The sequence below is a fragment of the Lynx canadensis genome, chromosome A2, assembly GCF_007474595.2.
Source record: "Lynx canadensis isolate LIC74 chromosome A2, mLynCan4.pri.v2, whole genome shotgun sequence".
Taxonomy (NCBI): domain Eukaryota; kingdom Metazoa; phylum Chordata; class Mammalia; order Carnivora; family Felidae; genus Lynx; species Lynx canadensis.
Genome location: NC_044304.2, coordinates 127,268,769 through 127,291,966, shown reverse-complemented (window position 1 = coordinate 127,291,966; position 23,198 = coordinate 127,268,769). Strand labels below are relative to the sequence as shown.

Sequence of the window (23,198 nt, the reverse complement as noted above, 5' to 3'; positions counted from 1 at the left end):
ATTGTCAGCACCCAAGTAGCATGACGAAGTCATCTCTGTGGGGGAGGAGTGTGGTAGCGGTGATGGGGGATTGATTCTATCCAGAGGAATTGATCAAGCAGGTAAAATATGTAACAGATTTTGAGAGCTTATTATCTCATTGTTGGAGAAAGGAGTTATTAAGAAAGAATGAAAGAAAGCTAAAATGCACGCCCTTCACTGAAACCTACAGAACAATGCAGAGAGAAACTGAAGAATACCTCAACAATTGCAAAAATATACATTAATGTGTTGCAGAATTCATTATTGTTTAATCGTGAATCTTTCCCAAAGTGACTAGTAGATTCAATACCATCCCATGCGAAATTCTGGCATTTTGGTAAGAATTAACAAATTGATTTTTAATATTTATAAGAAAATATAAAGGACCTAGAATAGTCAAAACAATCTTAAAAAAGAAGACAACTGAAGAAAAAAAAGTTAGAAATCTTTAATTACATGATATTAAATCTTATTGTAAAATGGTAATAATTAATAAAGCATGCTATTGACATAGGAATAGAAATATGTCCAGGGTACAAGTCACCTTGAATTTTTCTTTGCAGTAGTTTGCTGTTTTTAGTGTAGAGGTCTCACATGTTGTTTGTAAGTATATTCAATTTTTTATTCTATTGCAAATGGTACTTTTTTTTTTAATGTTTATTTATTTTTAAGAGAGAGAGAGAGACAGACAGAGCGTGAGCAGGGGAGAATCAGAGAGTAAGAGGGAGACCCAGAATGTGAGACAGGCTCCAGGCTCCAAGCTGTCAGCACAGAGCCCTACATGGGGCTCAAACCCATGAACCATGAGATCATGACCTGAGCTGAAGTCAGACACTTCACCGACTGAGCCACCCAGGCACCCCAATGGTATTGGTTTTTAAATTTTGTTTTTCAGGTGCTTGTTGCTAATACATAGAAATACAATTAATTTTGTATATTGACTTGTATCCTGTGTGCTTGCTATAGTCCCTTATTTGTTCCAGCTGTTCTTACAGATTCATTTAGAGTTTCCTATATATATAACCATATCATCTATGAATAAAAATTATTTTAATTATTCGTTTTCTCTGTATGCCTTTTGTTTCATCTTTATGCCTTATTGCACTAGCTTGGACTCCCAGTACAATATTAAATAGGAGGAGAGAGAGTGGGCAACTTTGCCTTATTTCTAAACTTAGGGAGAAGGTATTCAGTCTCTTACCACTAAGTATGTTAGGTGTCAATTTTTTTGTAGATATTCTTGATCAGTTTAAAAAGCTTTCTTCTATTTCTAATTTGCTGAGAGGTATTGTCATAAATGGATGTTTAATGCTTTTTCTGTATGTACTGAGATGATAGGATGGTTTTTCTTCTTTATTAAGATGATGAATTACATTATTGATTTTCAAATGTTAAACAAACTTTGCATTCTTGGGATAAAGCCCATTGGTCATCATGTGTTATTCTTTTTATACATTTCTTGATTTAATTTCCTAATATTTTGTTAAGAATTTTTCCATCTGTGTACATAATAGATATTGGTCTATCATTTTCCTTTCCTTTTATTTTTTTTTTTTTTTTGCCATTTTCCCAGTTTTTCTTTACTGTTTTCCTTTCTTTTAATGCCTGCTCTTTTATTATCAGGGTTTGGCCTCATAAAACAGGTTTTGATATGTTCCTTCATCCTACGTTTTCTGAAAGCACTTAGATAATATTAGTTTTATTTCTTTTTAAAATGTTTGTCACTGAAGCCATTAGGGCCTGGAGATTTCTCTGAAAAAAAGGCTTTTAATTATAGATTCAATTTCTATGTGAGAGATGGAACTATTCACCTTTTCTACTTAATATTATGCTATTTTAGATAAATCTTTTGGGTTTATTTTTCAAGGAGTTTTTCCATTTCATCTGAGTGATCAAATTTATTAGTGTAAAGTTGTTCATTATTTTGTATCATCACCTTGTCAGTAACTTTAGGTCTTGTATTGATGTTCTTTTGTCTTTCTCAATGTTAGGAATGTGCGCCTTCTTTCTTTCTTGCCTTTATTACCCTTGACAAAGGTTTGTCAATACTGGTAGTCTTTTAAAACCTAAGTTTTGGGTTTATGATATTACTTATTAATGTATGCTTTTATCTTTGTTTTGGTCATTGGGTATCTCCAAATATATCAGCCACATTTCAATACTCAAATGTGTTAGAATGACCTGTTCATGCAGAAGCTAATCACTTAGGAAATGAATTATATTTGTCAAAAGTTACTGACTGACTTTCAGTAGAAACTATTTAACTAACTACTAGACATTATTCAATTAAAGGAAAGAAGCAAAACAAACCGTTTATCAAACAAGAAGTAGAGATAGAAACTTTAACATTATTTGATATTACTTAAATTTTACTGTTAAACCTAAATGTGATACATTATTCAAATTCAAGCACTTGGATTGTAAAAAAAAACAAAAACAAAAAGGAAACAACACAGTATCTTCATGGTATATTACACAATCAGTTGCTCATAGGCAAAAATTTTTCATTAGAACCTTTTGGCTGTTAATGAGAAAAAAGAATCACATACTAAACTTTGAGACACTAAAGAAAGTACTTTGCAATTGTATATTTAAATGTATGCCATTGTTAATTAGTAAAGTAGTTTTTTATCTAATTTAATAAGATTTTTTTTTCCCTGAGAAGCTGATATAAAACTGGTGATACTTGTAATTGATCATATCTCTGAATTCAAGAAATAAATATTTTGCAGAGAAACTGAAATTTTCATGACTATTGATGACCTTTTAGGAAAAATAAGAAACCAAATTAAAGCAAGATGAGGAAAAAATTCTGAACTAAACAATAATCATGGAAGAAAAAGATGAAGCTGTCAAAACATAAAAGCTGCTGGCCCCAAGGGAGCTACTTCTCAGTCATGTTTGTTCAGATCTTAACGAAAAGATTATTTCTTGGCTATTTAAACCCCTTTTGATTTTATAAACAGACATAAAGCTCCTTATTAATATTAGAAAGCTAGAATAATCCTGATACCTAACTCTAATAGAAATAACACACAAAGGGAAAAAACAAAACCCATTGCATGCTCATTTGTAAATGTTAATTCACAAATCCTAAATAAAATAGAAAATTTAGTTCAGCACTATAAATTTCAGAAATTCAATGATTAATATTGGAATTTCTAGTAATATCCTCAATTAGTTGAACATATCTCAAATGTCTGATGGAATAAGAAAAAGGGGTATAGCTGAATTAAACAAAGTCAAAGAAATTTCCAGCCCACAAGTATCCTCACAGCCTTAATTTGTTCATATACAAGGAGAAATTGTTTTCACTCTTTCCAAACTTGGTTGAACATAAAACCTTTTTTCTTTCTTTCTTTCTTTTAGATTTTTATTTTGTTAAGTTATCTTTACACCCAATGGGGGCTTGAACTCACAACCCCGAGTGAGAATCGCATGCTCCACTGAATGAGCCAGCCAGCCGCCCCCATAAAACCTTTTTTAATACTAGAAATAATGTGCTTTACAACTCAGTTTGAGAGATGTTGAACAATGTCAATAGATGAAAGGGGGAAAGCCAGGTGATCATTTTGATAGATGTTAAAACAGCAAATGACAAAAAAAGGGAAATAAGCACATTTACATATTTAAGAACGCTTGGAAATTCTAACAGGAGTACTGGTGCAAAAAAAGAAGTAACAGAAGCAAATACAAAAAGGAAAAGAATATATAGTATTAGTTTATAATGACTGGTTATCAGGAAAATAACTCAAAAAAGTCAACCAATAAATGTTATAAAATCATGAAAATGTTCAATAAGGTACTCAGCAAAGAATAAAAAGTATATTAACAAAAAATAAACTATTAGGAAATAGATGGAAAAATATCCCATATTCAATGACCACAAGATATAGGAATTAAATAGGGAAAGAGTAAAATTATCATGGACTTATTTGAACAAGTGATTCAACTCTGATGAAGGACTTAAATGAAGACTTGGATAGCTAGAGAGGCAACATGAATCTGACAAAAAGAAAATCAAGTTATCTAAAGAAATGCAATACAAGAAAAGCGAGTAGAGTTGAGACATTTGGCTAAGTGTTTGGGGAGAAAGGAAACAATTAGAGCTCCACTTCATATATTACATAAATATAAATTCCATGTGGATAAAAAATCTGATTTCCAGCATAAATCATGTAATATTCATATAATCATGCAGTGGGGGATGCCTTTCTAAGCCTAATTCCAGAAGCAGAACCCATCGAGGGAAAGATTGATAGATTCTGTTATCAAAATGTTGGAAAAATTTTTGCTATAGCTTCTATGCAATGAAATATACATGAACATAATTTACCAACAACCAAAAAGTATTTTCAATATAAACTACAAAGGGTAACTATGTTTGATATGGGATCAGATAAGGAAAGAATTAATACAATAAATGCCAAAGAGTTTTTAACATACAATTTGGAAGAAAAGAAAAAATTAATCAATTGATACATGAAAATTGCTTAACTTCGTTATTAAGCAAAGGAATACAAATTGGCAGTGAGTTACCCTGCTTTACCTATAAAACTGTCAATTGTTTAAAAATCTGAATGATCCTCAGTGGTTGAGGTGATGTAGGGCACTGACACATTACACCCACTAGGAGAAAGACTGGAACTGTTCTAAAGTGGAAAGTTTAGCAAGATATATACCAACATCTTTAAATACCTTAAATGCCTCTGGGAATGTTTTATTCCATGGGAATTTTTAGAGATCTAAAATCTAAAGTTTTGGGGGTGCCTGGGTGGCTTAGTCAGTTAAGCGTTCGACTTTGACTCAGGTCATGATTTCACAGTTTTGTGGGTTTGAGGCCTGTGTCAGGCTCTGTGCTGATAGCTCAGAGCTTGGAGCCTGCTTCAGATTCTTTATCTCCCTCTCTCTCTACCGCTCCATGCTTGTGCTTTGTCTCTCTCTGTCTCTCAAAAATAAATAAATGTTTAAAAAACTGTTTTTAAATAAAATCTAAAGCTTTTAGTGAAAAGTTTAGCTATGAAAATTTTATCATGGTACTGTCATTTGAGTGAAATTTGGACAAGCATAAATGTTCACAATAGGAATTTACTTAAATAAATTGTACAAAAATAATTTCTTCCATTATTATTAATTATGCTATGCATGAAATTTTTTGATATGGAAATACTCTCCTGGTGTATTAAAAGGAACATACAGATTAAGATACATTAAACAGAGATTGACAAACAGAGACCAAGAACAAGATGGAGAGACTCACAGGGACGACTCAGATGAATACACATTAAGCTGCAAAGTATAGTTATGTGAAGGGATTTGGGGTGTGTTTTATTTGTGTTTTTAATTATCTGAAAAAAATTTTTACAATAATATGCAATGTTTCTAACAACAAAAAGAAATAAAATGTACTACCTCAATTGTGAATAATATTACACCAAAATATTAACAATAGATACAACGAGAGGACTGTGGGGGGCCTTTCACTTATATTTGCACTTATAAGCCTGTCTGTATTTTCCTTTAATGGACAGGTATAACTTATGCAATCTGGGGGAAAAAAACAATGCTATTTTTTTAAAAAAGCAACACAGAGAGTTGCTCTCTGTTGCCCTCATAATTCAAATCCAAAGTACATTCGAAGGTGTATAATTTTCTTCATGATTTAGCCCTTGCTTACCACAGGTCAGCTCTCTTACTATATCCTTTACTGCAGTCTACGGCTGGACAGATCGACTTTCAGTTCCCTACAAACAGCAAAGCTCATTCTTTCCTCTGGGCATTTGCTCCTGCCCACACACCCCTTCTGGCAACTTCTCAACAACCCCTTTACTGGAAAACCTCCCTCACCCATCACATGCTGCCTGGTGGGTCAGGTGCCTCGTGCACAACTACATCATTTCATGATTCCCATATCACTTTCTGTTTTCTTGTCTTTCCCCACTCACTAGGTTTTCTAAGTTCCTATGAGGAAAGCCTTAATGAGTGATCAATTATTGTTGTCAAAAGAGGTAATGAAATAAGAGAATGAATGAACCAGCCTCCACGTAGCAGATGCTGCCATGGGCATCTCATTTATTTTCTCTCATTGAATACTAACCAAGATTTCATGAGGTAGGCATTATCATGTTCCTTTTCCAGTTAAAGAGACCAAAGTCCAAAGGATTTATTGGATCGCCCTCAGCAGCCCCCAGCACATAGTAAATGCTAATAATTACAGAATAAAAGAATACGCATAGTCTAGGGTAATTTCTCTAAAGGCAAAACTCAAGGAAGAATTGAGCTTATTATCTGGATAACTAAAACAACAAGTGCTTTGTTATGAGGATGAGATTGAGAGTAGAAATGGGAATAGGTTGTTTATTTTACTTTTTCTTTTGGTCCTGAATTATTTTAGGTGGCTACATAGAGCGGCTGGATTCATCTGCATTGAAACCCCTTGAGAATTTTTATAGGTTGAACCAAAACAGAATAATGAAATGAACCCTCCTAGGCAGGAATGCAGAAGCAGACATGAAAGATGATTTCTCTGAATTATTTGGCCTTTATAGAAAGAACCATGATGAGTTTCTAGAAAATGCATTATTGATGTGATGTAATAAGGTGAGCTTTCTTTTTTTTTTTTTCTTTTTTCCTTTCAAATAATGTCTTATTTTATATTAACCACGGTATGAAACATTGCCACTAAAGGTTGTTTTCGGCACAAGTGAATTGTATCTGATTTTATACCCTGCCTTTTCCATCTATCTTAATAGCTCTTATGTTTGTGAATGAGGTTTTATTCATGTCATTATTCGATTTCTAGTTCAGCATGGATTCAATGGATTCAAGAGATGTTTCTTTCCCAAATCATACCCTTTGTTCCCTACATCGAGTTTTCTGATTTTTGGGTGGTTCCTGGTCAGTTCATGCTTACGCCCATATTTCATTTATTTTCATTTCCTTCTACATAAAAATAACACTCTTTAATTGTGCTATAGTTGAGAAAATAGATATTTCAAAATAATTAAATATTTTGATTTTAAAAGGGCAGCTTCTACTTAGTGTCTTGAAAAATATTGAAATCCACAGCCCTGTTCTCTTATTTTATATACAAATCCCACATACATGCAAGATTGTTACAGGAGCACCAAACAAACTCAAAATCCAAATAAAGGGAGAATGGTTAACTAGGACTTGGTATGAAATTTGCAAATTTAAATTATGCAAATATTAATGTTCTTTCCATTTGAGTCTTCTCACTGTCATCCAATAATGATTTATTTCTTGTCTATTTAACATTCAGTTGGTTCTAACTTTAAATGCATACTGAGCAAATGTCCATTTTCTTCCTTTCTGCAACAGAACGTCTCTTGTGTGCCAGGCATTGTGCTAGGCACAGTCTCCATTCTCTTGGAGCTTGTAGTGTAGAAGGAAGATAGATGAAGTCACACTAATGAATGTATAAGTACAAATCAAGACGAGTGCCCTAAAGAAAAAAAGTGTGTTCACAGGAACTCCTCTGTGGTGCGTCAGTCAAGTGGCACACCCGCCAGACCTTTAAACTGTGGTCTCTGGTAAGTCTGCAGCATTCCTGGGCTGCCTGTGATTACACTGAAACATTTTCCCTGCTAAACACTTGAGATGAAAACCTTGCTAGACCTGACCTAGCCTGAATTTTAAAATTCAGTTAGAAAGTCTCCTGCTTCTACTGTTAACACTGCAACACATTATATTTTCGGGTTTGAAATGAGAAGTTTCACCTTGGAGGTGGCTGCCCACCTGCCAAGGCTCCATTTAGAATGTGTGGTTCAAAGTGTTTGAGTATCCACAGCAAAGGAGGGCATGGGACAAGCTCCAGAGAAAAAACATCGGGTGTGTGACAATGTGGCAGCATACAAGGACTTCAGCAACAACACACAATGTTCCCTGGACAACTCTGTCCTGTTTCACCATTGCTCACAAATAAACTCCCCCTTACACACACACACACACACACACACACACACACACCCCTTCACATCAAATGCATACACTTAAGACACAGATCCCACATGCATGCAATATTGTTACAGGAGCACCAGGGAAGGAACTGAATGAATAAAATGAGAAATTGGCCTTTTGGCAAATATGTGTGGTCAAGGTAGATGTTGTTCTTGGGAATTATTGATTGGGTTTAAGGTTTAGTGAGTTCACATCAGGTACTCGCTGACTTCACATCGGACAAGTATCATCTTACTAAACTGCGGAAAAATGAGACTCAGAAAATTCAGGCACTTGTCCAAGGTCACTTCACTTCTAACTGGCAGATTAAATTTAAACTCGCTTGTTCAGAGTTCTCTTTCCACCATCATTTTAGGAAAAAGATGTTGAAATTGAAAACATGATGAAAAATGCAGAGTTTATCCAGCAATCTCTGGAAAGGCTCATAGAAGGGATCCTGGGTGGGGGCGCCTGGGTGGCTCAGTCGGTTGGGCGTCCAACTTCGGCTCAGGTCATGATCTCGTGGTCCGTGAGTTCGAGCCCCGCGTCGGGCTCTGGGCTGACTGCTCAGAGCCTGGAGCCTGTTTCAGATTCTGTGTCTCCCTCTCTCTCTGCCCCTCCCCTGTTCATGCTCTGTCTCTCTCTGTCTCAAAAATAAATAAACGTTAAAAATTAAAAAAAAAAAAAAAAAAAAAAAAAAAAAAAAAAGGGATCCTGGGTGAGGAACAAGAAAGATCCTATGTCCTGGTCACCAACATAACAGGAGCCAGGAAAGCCATCCTTCTTCAGAGAGAACCAGTAATTTCTAGGGGAAAACACAAGGCCTTTACAAAACCAAAGTCATGATCCATGAAAGAAATAATTGATAAGGTGGACTTCATTAAAATTAACTATGCTCAGTGAAAGACACTGTCAAGAAAATGAGAGAACAAGCCACAGGCTGGGAAAAAATATTTTCAAAAGACTCATCTGTTAAAGGACTGCTATCCTAAGTATACACACAATTTTTAACTCAATAATAAGGAAACAGGGGCGCCTGGGTGGCTCGGTCGGTTAAGCGTCCGACCTCGGCTCAGGTCATGATCTCGTGGTCCGTGAGTTTGAGCCCCGCGTCGGGCTCTGTGCTGACAGCTCAGAGCCTGGAGCCTGTGTCAGATTCTGTGTCTCCCTCTCTCTCTGCCCCTCCCCTGTTCATGCTCTGTCTTTCTCTGTCTCAAAAATAAATAAACGTTTAAAAAAATTATTTTAAATAAAAAAATTAAAAAAAGAAACAACTCAGTTAAAAAAAATGGGTCAAATACTTTAACAGACATCTCACTGAAGAAGATACACAGATGGGAAAATAAGTATATGGAAAGAAGTTCTACATCATGTATCATCAAGGAAATGTAAACTAAAACAACAATGAGACACTTATTATATACCAATTAGAATGGCCAAAATCCAGAACACAGCTCAGATCAAAAGCTAGTGAGGATGTGCAGCAAAACAGGGACTCTCATCCATTGCTTGTGGGAATGCAAAATGGCGGGGCCGCATTAGAAGACAGTTAGGTGGTAACTTACAAAACTCCGTCCACTCCTACCATAAAATACCAGCAATGGCACTCCTTGGTATTTACCCAAAGGAGCTGAAAAGTTACGTCTGTACAAAAATCTGCACACAGATGTTCATAGAAGCTTTATTGATAATTGCCCAAACTTGGAAGCAACCAAGATTTACTTTGCTAGGTGAATAAATAAAAAAAACTGGTACATCCAGACAATGGAATATTATTCAGTGCTAAAAAGGAGCTATCAAGCTATGAGAAGACATGGAGGAAATTTAATGCATATTACTAAGTGAAAGAAGCCAATCTGAAGACTATATGCTGTATGACTCCAACTATGACATTCTGGAAAAGGCAAAACTATGGAGATAGTAAAAATATCAGTGTTTGCTAGGGGTTGGGGGAGGGGGAAATGGCTAGGCTGGGCACAGAGGCCATATCTGAATGATACTATAATGATGGGTATATGTCGTTACATATTCGTCTAAACACACAGAATATACACCAAGTAGGAACCCTAATATAATCTATGGATTTTGGGTGATTGTGATGTATCACTGTAGGTTCATTGATTGTAACAAATGTGCCACTCTGGTGGAAGATGTTGATGGTAAGGGAAGCTGTGTATGTGTGTAGGTGGGATATCTGTGCCTTCTAAATTCTTCTGTGAACCTAAAACTGCTCAGAAAAAAACAATAAAGTCTTTTAAAAATAAAATAAAAAACCAGGCCTGTATTATATTTCACTTTATCCAGGTTTCCAGTTGATAATCTCTGATCTAGAATCCAGTTGGATGAGTGATGATTTCATTGTTTTTTTCTCAAAGATATCCTTAATAGTCTGCTCCTTTGTTCTCCCACTTCTTTTCTAGTTTTTATCCTGATTTCGATAATAATGTGAGTTACATGTTTGACAAACATTAGTTTATTATCTTGATTCTTCTGTTGCTAAATGCATATTGTGATCGATAGTATGACTTAGCGTTTGTGGAAAAGGGAAACTTGCAGGAACTTGTAGGAAAGAAATATGTAAATACTTACTGGTTTCCAAGCAATTTACATAGTATAGAGAGCATTTAATCATTACTACAGCACCATAAGTCAATGTTATTATGACCATTTTACAAATGGATAAACAAAGACTCAAAATCAAGTTCCTATAGCTCACGTACCCACATACTATTTGGCATGCAGTAATTGCACCGTAACATCGAAATCTGCAACAATAAGGAGAGGGTGGTATATAATGATGTTAGCAGTGCCGTGAAATAACACAATGAGGGTCTCAGTTTGGGGTTGGAAGTTAATCTTCCCGCTCTTGTTACCAGAGCATGTGGAACACTAATCCTGCAAGAGGACACAGCTGGCAGTGCCACCACACGCAGCAGAAGCAGGGGCAAGGGGCAGCAGCATTACGCAATAGCTAAGGCCTATGGAAAGGCAAGTAGGGGATATTCCTCCATGATGAGGCACAGAAAGAAATGGATCTGATTCCCCCAGAACGAGGCCATTAGGCTTGTTGGTTAAGGGTTATTACTAGTTACACACTAAGTGAGGTCTGGATATTTATATCAAAACCTCTTGCATATCCTTTAGAACTAATCAAATATAACCGTAGTTATTACATCAACTTGTACAGGTTCTCATCACAGAATAGGGACTAACTCTTTCTATCTTCAAATTTGAGTATCATCTTCATAAGGGTCTAAATTAAAGCATCCCATGCAGGTGTTTTGCTTGTTTGTTGTTTGTTTTTGTTTTGTTTTGTTTTGTTTTACCTCTCAAGGGTGCTCAAACAGCAAAAGATGCCACTAGATGGCCACTGAGAACAGATCCTTGATTCGTTCACCATGATGATTGGGTACAAATGGCAGTTAAGAATTGGGGCAAGGTTGGGGCGCCTGGGTGGCTCAGTCAGTTGAGCGTCCGACTTTGGCTCAGGTCATGATCTCACAGCTCGTGGGTTCGAGCCCCGTGTCGGGCTCTGTGCCGACAGCTCGGCGCCTGGAGCCTGCTTCGGATTCTGTGTCTCCCTCTCTCTCTGCCCCTCCCTTGCTCATGCTCTGTCTCCCTCTGTCTCTCAGTAATGAATAAACTTAAAAAAAAAATAAGAAAAAAAAAGAATTGGGGCAAGGTTGAATTGCTCTGCCTAATAAGTAGGAAGTTATTGTAATGGAAAGAGAAGAGGAGGGAAGAAGAGAGGCAGTGGATGAAGGGAGAAGGGAGAAGAGAGGCTGGTGTCCAGGGACTATTTTGCCAGGAGGTAATTTTAAAGGACAGGAATGTCTAACAGGAGGTTTTAAAGTTATTTTTGGCGGAACATCTGACGTGAACACCCTCCTCTGCCCCCTAAGGACTCTCCCGTCTTCTGCATCGTTCCCCAATGCTTTTCCAGCAGTGGATTCTTAGCAGAGAATCAGCCAAGTGCTGGGCATCTGAGCGGAGCTGAGATGCTGATGTTCCATAGGAGGAAGGGGGCAAGAAGTAGCAGAAAAACAGAGAAAAGATAGAAGGAAAGAAAATGTGTGGCGGAGGGGGCAGCCCAGTCCTCAGACTTGTTTAATTTCTCTTTGAATGTGCAGAGTTTGGGATTGGAACCAAAGTCTCCCTGACCTCCAAGCCCTGCATGGTCTACTCAAATATAAGCATACAACCGAATCCCTATTTCTAAAAGTCAGCCCACCACATAAACTCAGTCCCTGCTGGTTTGCAAGAAGCAGAGGACATTTTAATGGTTCCCATGACACAGTGAAAACACCCAGAAACTGCCAGAAAGGCTTTCACAGCCTCCCACCAAACAGCTCCAGACTATTGTCTGCTCTTACTTTCCCCTTCCAGGAACAGCTGTAGTCTGCAGCAGTTCAGGCTGTCAGTGGTCTCCCTCTGGGCTTCCCTTTTGCTCCCCTTTTCCACCCACGCAAGTCCTTTGTGCTCTTCACATCCCTGCTCACATCATCCTACCCCCTTCAAGAGGGCTTCCCAATTCCCTTCCCGATTCTGCTCAGTTTTCCATAATTCTGTCCCCTGTCTCATGTCTGGGGTCAACTTTAGCCATCTGTACATCCTTCCCACCACAGACCAGCATGGTGCAGAACTATAATGGGTTCCCAATAAATAATGTTTGCATTGAACGTAAAGATTATGGGTCTGTAACGTTATTTGCAGCTAACTTTAATAACCCCTAGAGGTTTCTTCTAAATAATAGGAAAATCAGATTTTGGCGGTCTAATGCAGAATTCAAATGCAGCAAACCCAGCGTAGCTGTCTTGCAATTGGCGCCTGTTACTCCTGGTGCTTGACTTAAAAGTGGCCTGGCTAAATGATTATATGTTTACATTAGAGACAATTAGGAGGATGAAATGATGCTGGGGAGAAAAAGTGCTATTGATTTTGTTTTATGCCCCTCAACTCATCAGCTGGGGCTACATGCCAGCCATATCCAGTGCAATAATAGCCAGAGGCTTGAGGGTTTTTTTAGTGAGCCGTGAACTTGAGTGGGCATATTACAGGGTGCCCAGTGGTTGTTCTTGGAGATGTACCTGCTTAGATGCCATTGGAATTTCCAATTTTTTGGCAAATGTCCTCACACCAGCTGGAACCACAGCTCTGGCAGATTCCAGGAGGGGCTGGCTGCACTCTGCACTGCCCTCAGGCTCATAACTAGCAGACCTGTTCTGCCGGAATCTAGAAATACGGTGCCTGTCTCTTCCTTAACTCCTTAATTGGCACAGAGGAGACTTCATCCTCCCAAGAAGGCCACAGGGAGATAGACAGCAGTGTGGTAAATAAAGCATCCTGACCATTGAAATGGTAACTACTTATCCCATGAGCATTTACACCCAAATGGAAGCAAACAAAATTACAAAGTGGCTTATGTCCTTATTTGTTATTGCCAACATTATTCTTTACAACCACACACTGCTTTCCTTTACAAAGGCCCCACAGCACTTCTCAGATGTCTGGATACTAACATCCCTAAAAAAGAGCAGATACTGTTGAGTGGCATATCTTGTCCCTGCTTCAAAAGGCTTCTTCTCTAAGTTTAGCATCGTCTGAACATGGAATAGAAAAAATGGTAAAGGACATTGTATGTTAACTAACTTGAATTTAAATAAAAAAATTTTTTAAACCTATAAAATACTTAGGAATGCATAAAATATGTGTAAGATCTCTGCATTAAAAAGTGCAAGGCAAAAGAAAAGAAAAGAAAATGAAAGGAAAGAAAGAAAAAAAGAAAGAAAGAGAAAGAAAGAAAAGAAAGAAAGAAAATGGTAAAGGGAAGAGCTGGGTTACACACATAAACAGACAGGAATGAAAGTCAGAGAGAGCCAGAAAGGAAGAGAAAGAGATAGACACAAGAAGGGAAAGAAATAGTGTCAGAGGCATAAAAAGAATAGAGTGATGGATGCACAGATGGAAACACAGAACCTAGCAGAGCAGGCTGACAGACAGACAACCCACCACAGCCAGTCCAAGATCACGTTCCCCCTTAGCCAGTGTGAGGGACTAAATGGTGCCTGTGACCTTTTTTCCTCACAGGCAGTACTCCCTCTGGTCCCCTGCCACACTCACCTACTCCCCTTCCCCCAAAACACATCAGCCCTGTATGACTCCTGTGTCCCTAACTGTGACCCAACCCATGGCTGGCAATGACAAGGAGATGCTTCACGGAGTAATAGAATAAGAAGCAGAGTCAAGAAAAGAGAGCACAGGAAAACAGCCATGGGGAGGAAAAGAGGAAGGGAGGGAAGACATGATAACGCTGTGGCAAGGATGGGTATCTCTGGGAAGACATTTTCACATTACAAAGTACACCTGCTGGGAATGGCTCAGGCAAGGGGTGGCAGGCTTATCTCCTTGGTTCACCAGACTTCCTGGAAGCTGGAGTGGGGCCTTTTCCCTGCTCCTTGTTTTATAACTCAGGTACCAGCCACCTGGTGACCTCTGAGTTCCCCTGCTCTTAGGGCTGACCCTTCCTTTTTTATTTAAGCTTGTTTATTTATTTAAAAAAATGTTTAATGTTTGTTTATTTTTGAGAGAAAGAAAGAGCACAAGCTAAAGAAGGGCAGAGAGAGAGAGGGAGACATAGAATTTGAAGCAGGCTCCAGGTTCTGAGCTGTCAGCACAGAGCCTGATGTGGGGCTCAAAGTCATGAACTGTGAGATCATGACCTGAGCTGAAGTCTGACTCTTAATCAATTGAGCCACCCAGGCACCTCAAGTTTATTTATTTCTGAGAGAGAGAGTTGGAGAAAGAGAGAGGCAGAGAAAGAGGGAGAGAGAGAATCCCAAGAAGGCTCTGCAATGTCAGTGCAGAGCCCAATGTGGGGCCCTAATTCATGAACCATGAGATCATGACCTGAGCTGAAATCAAGAGTTGGACACTTAACCTACTGAGCCACTCAGGCACCCCTGACCCTTCCTTTTAATAGTTGAGTGATAATGGCTTATATTTAGGAAACACATGCTTAAGTTTTTAGAGCTCAAGTGTCATGATGTCCTGCAATGTATGTGCCATAGCTCCACAAGAAAATAATAAAAATAAATAGTAAAAATCAAAGTCATACACAGAAAAGAAGAAATAAAGCAAATATGGTCAAATGCTAATAATTCTTGATTGTATGTGGTAGGCATACAGGAAGTCAGAGTGACTTTCATTCAATATGTCAAGATGTTTAAACTTTTCCTTTATGAGAGATTGGAATTAAAAAAAAAAAACTAATAAAAAGGAAGAAAAGAGTTAAGTAGAGTCCCTTGCCCAGTGGCGGGAAAATCAGCACACTCCCTACATTTCCTCAGGGCTCACTTGCTCTGATTTCCTGTGCCTGCCCCTCCATCACCTTATCTTTCTGTTTGGTGAAGCCCCTTTCTCTTCACCCTGTTAGACCCAAACATGGACTACAGCCCCTTTTTCCTAATTTCCACAACCCCCCCCGCCCCCCATGCAAGACAGGTGTGTGCCATCACTTTGACCACAGATCCTGGGGCAGTGATTGGGGCCAGGATTCCATTGCAAAGCATCAAAGGGTATACATGAAAAATTGAATATTAAAAAAAATTAATGTTTGTTTATTTTTGAGAGAGAGACACAGACAGAGCAATAGCAGGGGAGGGGCAGAGAGAGAGAGGGAGACACAGAATCCAAAGTAGGCTTCAGGCTCTGAGTTGTCAGCACAGAGCCCAATGTGGGGCTTGAACCCATGAACCGTGAGATGATGACCTGAGCTGAAGTCGGATGCTTAACTGACTGAACCACCCAGGTGCCCCATGAAAATTGAATATTTTTCAATCAAAACCAAAAATAATGTTTGCCTTTATGGTTTTCAAATGGGTATACACTGTAACATCTTATTCTTGTAGTAATATTTTCAATTAAGTGAGACAACTGAAGGGTGCTGTTTCTAGAAGTTCTGTAGCTAGTCCTCCCACCAAGAGAACCAGCATCAGTTTTCCTGCTGGTCATCTCTTGTCTAACCCTGCCTCCTCAAGAACCAGCCTCCTCCCAGCCAGCAGATTCTCTTTCTTCTTCACTCCCTCCCTCTTTCTATCCACACAAACTCTGAATTCAACTCAATTTTCATGCAGAACCACTCACTTCTTTCTATCTTCTGTCCCCTGTTTCCAAACTCTATGTCTGTCTGTGTGGTAGGAGGTGGAGCTGCCTCTATAGAGCCACAGATCTATTAATTCATTTGGTTAAGCAAAAAATCATTTGCCCCCTGAGAGCAATTATGCTAGCAGAGGGCAAAAACATCCACACAGTGTTTATTTTAAACGGCAATTTGGGGCGCCTGGGTGGCTCAGTCGGTTGAGCGTCCGACTTCGGCTCAGGTCATGATCTCGCGGTCCGTGAGTTCGAGCCCCGCATCGGGCTCTGTGCTGACAGCTCAGAGCCTGGAGCCTGTTTCAGATTCTGTGTCTCCCTCTCTCTGTGACCCTTCCCCGTTCATGCTCTGTCTCTCTCTGTCTCAAAAATAAATAAACGTTAAAAAAAAAAATTTTGTTTAAACGGCAATTTAAAAAATTCTTGCTACCTTGAACTTTGGCTTCACCAAAGAACCCTATTTAAAATGTGGCAGACACTCAGTAGCAATTTGTATGGGAACTTTGTCTGCAAAGCCTGCTGCAGAAAGGCTACTGTCATTGGGTTTTCCTGGGTCACTAGCCTGGGAGAGGACAATTGAGACAATGGAAAGAAGTCTGCCTCCGCCCCATTTTCCCAGCCTGGTGATCTGCCCCACTATCACTGGGATTTCACTCAACTGGCCCACTGACAACTATGCTAGGTCTCTTTTTCTTTGGGGCCTTACTTTGTTCTTTTTATGCCAGCATCCCAGGCCTGTCTTGGCTCTCACCTATTCCTGGAAAACCTGTTTTCTCTGCATTGTCCCCACATTTATGAGAGCAGGATTCAGTGACCTCTGTCCCTCACATCATTTTACCAGACCCAACTTTCACAGGCAACATGAAAACCTTCAGGACCATCATCCCTGCCCTGTTATTTCTTCCTCTGCTATCCCAACTCCCACAGGATGCTTCTTTTTGAGAGAGGTTTATTTCAGTTCTCCACTTTGAGGGAAGCCAATGCACTCTGCCTTGCTTCTGGAACCTTGTACTATCAGAAAGAACTGTGGAAACATTACTGCTCTAGATTAGCCAAAGACCTCCTCGTTCTGGATGAGACCAACTTGGAGTCTTTACTTGCAATAAAGTGGAAGTTTCAGGACAATAAGAAATAGAAACTTGTTCAAAGTTCTCACTCTCCCATCCCCTATTAAATGAGATACCAAATAATATTTAAACAGCACCTGCACTCTGGATAAAGGAGGGCTTCCTCAGATGCAGACCCTTTAGGCCCCAGACCTGCAGGGAGCCCCAGTCAGTGGGTGAGAGTCCTTGCAGCAGCCAAACTCTGAGTAGCTAGCATAGACCCTTTCCAGGACAGGGTAGCTTTCTCCACCATGTTGCTATTTCATTGAGGGCAAGAGTTAAGATCATAATCATATCTTACCAGATTTGGGGCACTATGGGATAATGTTCTAATTTTAGTAGAAACACGAAAGAATGATTTCCAGAAAAATGAGCTTTCAGCCTAAGGTTTGCAAAAGTTGCATATTCTCCTTCATTGTAATTGTAGTTGCCTTGCAGAGGGACATTTAGAACTTCTTGTACTTTTCTTAAAAATCTGCAATGAATAGACAGAGCCTGTTAATCCTATCTGTTTTCATAACTGGGACACATTACCTCATGGAGTAAGGAGCCCTGTAGAACCACATACCAGCAAGTGGTACTGTTCCAAGAACATCTCCTTTCCTTGAGAAGCCTGCCCCCATCATTTTACAGGTGTGCTCCCACACTCTGCCCCAATGAGTGGGCAATGGCAACCTCTTCGTCTTAGGCAGTCAGAGTCCTTCCCACGGAATTAAGCTCAAGAGAGACAGCCTTTCCTCTCTGGAGGGAAGATTTGGAAAATGTGAGTCCAGAGCCATTGCCTGCCCCTGTGCCCATTACATGTCTTGAACCACCCTATAGGAAGAAAGAAGGAACCCAACAACAGACAAGAAAAGCAGAGGTGAGTGATACCGAGGGGCCCCTAGTTTCCAGAGTCACAAGTCCTAAGAAGAACCCTGGGCACAGCCTTCCCAAGGTTCTTCTTCTAAGTTGTGTTTTTCTTTTCTGATGTTGGTTTTGACTTTCTTAACTACTGAAATAAATAAATAAATAAATAAATAAATAAATAAATAAATAAATAAATACTTCTATGCTTACCTGGTTTTCTAGTGTCTGGAACCCAAAGAATCTGACCTAACAAATGGACCATAACTGATCTATCTTATCTTGAGAGTTGATATCATTACTATATGTCAGGAATTGTGTCAGGCCTTGAGCAAAGGCAGATGAGTAGGACAGCCTCCACCCTGACTGTGCTCACAACCCAGAGTGGGGGTGAGGGGGGTGGCAGGTAACATAGCTATATGGCACTCCTTTCTCTGAGTTCCTGGATTTATCACCTGACATGCAAAAGACCCATGCTCAGGATTCTCTAGCACTCTCATCCCACAGAAGTAGCAATGGCCCTTTTTCCCTTTATATTCCTGTTGTTTAGTGCAATCATAAAGGCCTTCTATTTGTTATAGGAATAAGTGAAATTATGCGGTCATAATAACAACAATGCCTCCTTATGATTTTCAGAGCCCTTTCAGATAAATTATCTCAAATATCAAGAATATCCAGTCCATGGAATCCATATAGTACAAAGTTGAAAAAATATCCTGTAAGACCTTCAGCTTCCTTCCCTTTCCATATCTACTCTTAATTTTGCTTTCTATGTAGGCTTCCTTACTGAGAAAAAAAATGAGCTAATGGCTGGGAGCTGGAAAGGAAGGGTGATAAAAGTATCTGATTAACTTAGTTTACATTTCCTGAAAATAAGATTAATTGGTTTCTGTTGAAGATGAATCTCAGGGCCTCAGGTACCTAAGAGAATGATCCTCCAACAATGACCTGGGAATCAAAGTTCAAGGTCTGCCAAGCTGCAACCTCAACATCTCATTCACTCATTCATTCACTGAGCTCTATTGGGTGCCATTATGTACCAGGCATTATGGCGTGACTGTCTGCAGTCTCATGAGTTTACAACCCATTACAGTGGTTCTCAAGCTGACTTATACCCTGGAATCACTGGGAGAGCTTTAAAAAATACTGGTACCTAAATCCTACTCCCAGAAATTGTGATTTCATTAGTCTGGGTATGATCTGGATATTTGGAGTTTTAAAATGTCCCCACATGATTCTAAATGTCCAATCAAGGCTGAGAACTACTGGTCTAGGAGAGAAAGATAAATACACAGGGAATTACTAGAAAGGGTTTAAGGGTTTACAATGGGACCCCATGAGGCTCTCTCCACTCAGGCTTAGAAGACCCTGAGAGCCTTCCCAGAGGAGGTAGCTGAGATGTGAGGGATCAGGAAGACTAACCAGGTGATGGTGTTTGGAAGACAGGATAAGAAGAGTATTCTGAGCAAAATGAACAGTAAATGTCATAAGAAAGTGCACTGAAGACAGGTAATGTTGGAGAGCAGAAATGACAGCAAAGGAGAGACCAGAAGTGATAAAAATTGAACTTGAAGAGGTGAGCAAAGATGAAAACACAAGAACTGAAGTTTTGAGATGTAATTCTGAAGCCAACAGGGCTCATTATGAAGCGTGCTGCGGCAAAACAAAAGGCTCAGCTGTTAGAGATCCTCCGCCCCCTGCCCCCGCCCCCCACAGCCCTTCAAGTCCTCACTCTTAGTATCAGAATGACGCCAATGGCCACGCCATTGGAGCAGCAAGTTTAATGTAGATTGGTGACTGTGTTCAGGATTTGTCTTTTTAAAATCTTGTCTATACCTAGTCACTGTGTTTGATACATTTATAGGCTTTCTTTTTCTCCCCAGGAGATCAAAGTCACCTCACCGTCTCATTAACCTTCACTTGGCATCCTTAAAGGAGATAACGAGGTAAGTAATATTAGGGAAAGTTTTAAACACTTAAAGATTGAAAGACTTGCCAAAAATACAATACAATAAGCTAAGAAAACACCAAGCTCTGGAGCTGCTTTTTCCCTCTGATTCCAATTTATCCGCAAGATGACATTATGGAGGAGAACAGGTCAGCTTGGAGCATTGCAGAGCAGGGCAGTGCTGAGCTTCAAGTTAACCTGCACTTAGAAAAAAATCAGAGGGGAATGAAATTGCTTTTTGCTCAGGGAAGTTCTTCCAATTTCAGTTCCAGGGGAAATAGTTAATTCATGAGGCGAGCCGTGAGAGAAATGAACGCATTGGTTCCCAGAGGAAAAGGGATATGGCCAGCTCTCCAACTGCTAATACAGATTTTAGGCTATTTTACATTTGCCCTCATGGGGGAGAAACTAGATATCACTTATCTAAAACTAAAACATTTTGAATTAGATCTGACCTGGTAGATTTCCGCTAACTCAGCCACCACATGTTGAGGTTGGCCCATTTATTCGGTTTAGAATCAGTTAACTGTGTTGCAAACTGCCGGCTCCATCTGGGAGCCCTAGATCTGATTTTCAGTTGCTCTTGCCTGTATGAAGTTCCCTCTCACCTGAGCATCTGGAAAAGGTGGTTTGAATTTACCTTTCAGTTCCACCCTGAGTTCAGACAAAGAAGGCAGAGTATGAGCTAGACCAGTGCTTCCCAAACTATAATGTACCCCCAAGTCACCTGGGGACTTCTGAAAGGGCAGACCCCACATTCTGCCTTTCTGCCAAGTTCCCAGGTGGTGACGCTGCTGCAGGTCCATAAACCATACAATTTCTCTACCTGTTCTGACGCTCTGAGGCAATCTCTCCTCTCAAAACCACCTTCCCTATCACCTGGATCATTAGAGGATCATCTGGGTCTCGAAGGCCTTTTGTCCTTCCAGAGTCTCCTTCTTCAAACACTTCCCCTGGAGGATTAACATTTGCTGCTCCCCCAGCTAACAGTATCAGAGATTAGGTTTCAATTGGTTGAAATCCAAACCAAAATGGAATGAGTCAGGACGGTGGATACTAAAGGAACAAAGGCAGCACGGAACAGAGAAAGGCACACGTTAATGACACGATCTTCCCCAGTGAAAGGGAAACTAACAAGCGAAAGCAAAGCCACTCTTCCTGTCCTTAGAGGAGTTTCAAACCAGAGGGCATTAACTAGAACACACTGGAGAGTCACAGCCTTGAGGGAAATCCCACTATGCCCCAGGATTTGTTTTGGGGGCAAATTATGTGAATTCCTGCATTGGCTCCCTAATTTGTAGAATGGATATGACAATACCGATCATCCACCTGGTATTGTTGTGAAGATTAAATGAGTTCTTCCATCTTAGATATTGCCAAGCATCCAGTATGGTAGCTCTAACAGTCACTCAAATATAACCAAAATGCAACTAACAAGCATCGGTGAGGTTTGCAAAGTTCAGATTAGTAGAAAGACTCAAGAAGGACTTTGGGAATTCAGCGAGCTCCAGTCTAGGGGTGAAGGGAATACAGTTGATCACACAATTTGTCCTGTCTGATCTTGTATTCTATCTCAGCTCTCAGCCTTGAATGATGTCCTCTCCTCAATAACTGTCCCTGTAGAATTTACTTGCAGAGTTTTCCCCTAGAGAAATGTCATATTCGTGAAGAAAACCTGCCCCAATAATTATTATGGATCCTTCTTGATATACCTTACTTAATTAGAAGGCAACACTGGAGATCGATTCCTTCACTTGCCAGTTACTAGTTGACCTTGAGCAAATAACAAACTTTCTTACCCTTGGTTTCCTGTTCTATAAAATGGGGGCAAGAGCAACAGTCTCAGATGGCTGTTGTGAAGCTTAACTGGAGGATTCTCTGTGGCCCTTCTGTAACTGCAGATTGTAGCTCCTTCTTCCTTAAAATCCCCCATCAAGGTTACGTCACCCCACTGTGACAAATGGAAAGTCTCTTGGGACCAAACAGACCAAGCTGAAGATTGATCCTAGCCTTATTTCTTCATTTTTTTCCCTAACCTTGAAATGTTCACTCCTGTCTTCCTAACTCTTACCCAAACTCATGCTGTCAGTTTTCCTGCAGACTGTAGCAGACCAACCGACTATGGAAGAAGCTGAGTTGAACATGATGTCTTAGGGCCTCTCTTTCCTAACAACAGATCCAAACAGGGCAAATTCAAATGTCTGAGGAAGTAAGCATCTCAGCTGCAGGGCCTCAGGGTGGGAACTGCTCCCAGCAAATGGCAGAGTGAGGCACCCCACTGGCAGGGGCACAGTGAGGGGCTCCCCTTCTTCTCCCTAGAACTCAAATGTCCCCAAGCCAAGAATTAGAAGTAAAATTGCCAACATATGGTTTGTTTCCCAACAAATGATGTTCACTTTAGGCCGTGACGATTTTCTAAAATCCCATTTAATATAATTTCATTTTCTATGAGCTAGCAGACGGGGTCAGAAGCTGCAGAGCAGAATGGCTGTGCCGTGCGTGCTAAGCCACGTTGGGAGGGTGACAGGCTCCATGTGTCTGTGTGAGGTACGGAACTGTTAAAACGAATAAGAAGAAAATCAGGTCAACACATAGGTATTTTGAAGGTTAAAAAAAAATCCTAATTTGGGAACCTAGAAAGTTGATAATCTGATTTTTTTTTTTTTAATGGGAAATGCAGTGTTGAGATATATGGGAATAGAGCACCACCTTTATCAATTCTCTCATCCTCTCTGGGCCTCAGTTTCCTCATCCAAAAAATGAGGCTTGTTTGGGGTCAGAGATCGCAGAGGGATTTCACTTCCTGTGCTAAGTCTAACCCACTTCCTGTGTTAAGTCTAACCCAGGGCCGTGGCTACTCTGAGGACTGGCCTGAGAAGTCTGAGGCTCTAGCTGGACTGACATTACAAGAGATACTTCATATCTGTCATGAGTCTGGGGTAGCGTCGGTTATAGTTGGTGCTAAACACTTGCAACCCATGTGAATCAGATGGCCTCTGAAGTCCCTTGCATTCTTAGTAGTTGTTGGGTCTAATTTACCCACCACAGGCTGAAGGGCACAGGCAGAGGAGGACCTGTAGAAGATTAGACTGAGACGCCCAACATACAGGAGTCCCCTAGAGATCACTCAGGAGCATAGCTTTGGCTTAAAGGCATCTTGAAGTTTG

At 39.9% G+C, this 23,198-nt stretch overlaps 1 long non-coding RNA gene across 1 annotated transcript in view; it reads left to right on the top strand.

Moving 5' to 3' along the window:
* The window catches only part of LOC115509083, a 63,982-nt gene extending 56,229 nt beyond the window's left edge, over nucleotides 1-7,753 (top strand). The window contains exon 3 of the long non-coding RNA XR_003967228.1: nucleotides 6,416-7,753. This is a non-coding gene — a long non-coding RNA (uncharacterized LOC115509083). The remainder of the gene's footprint in view (nucleotides 1-6,415) is intronic.
* The last annotated feature ends 15,445 nt before the right edge of the window (nucleotides 7,754-23,198 follow it).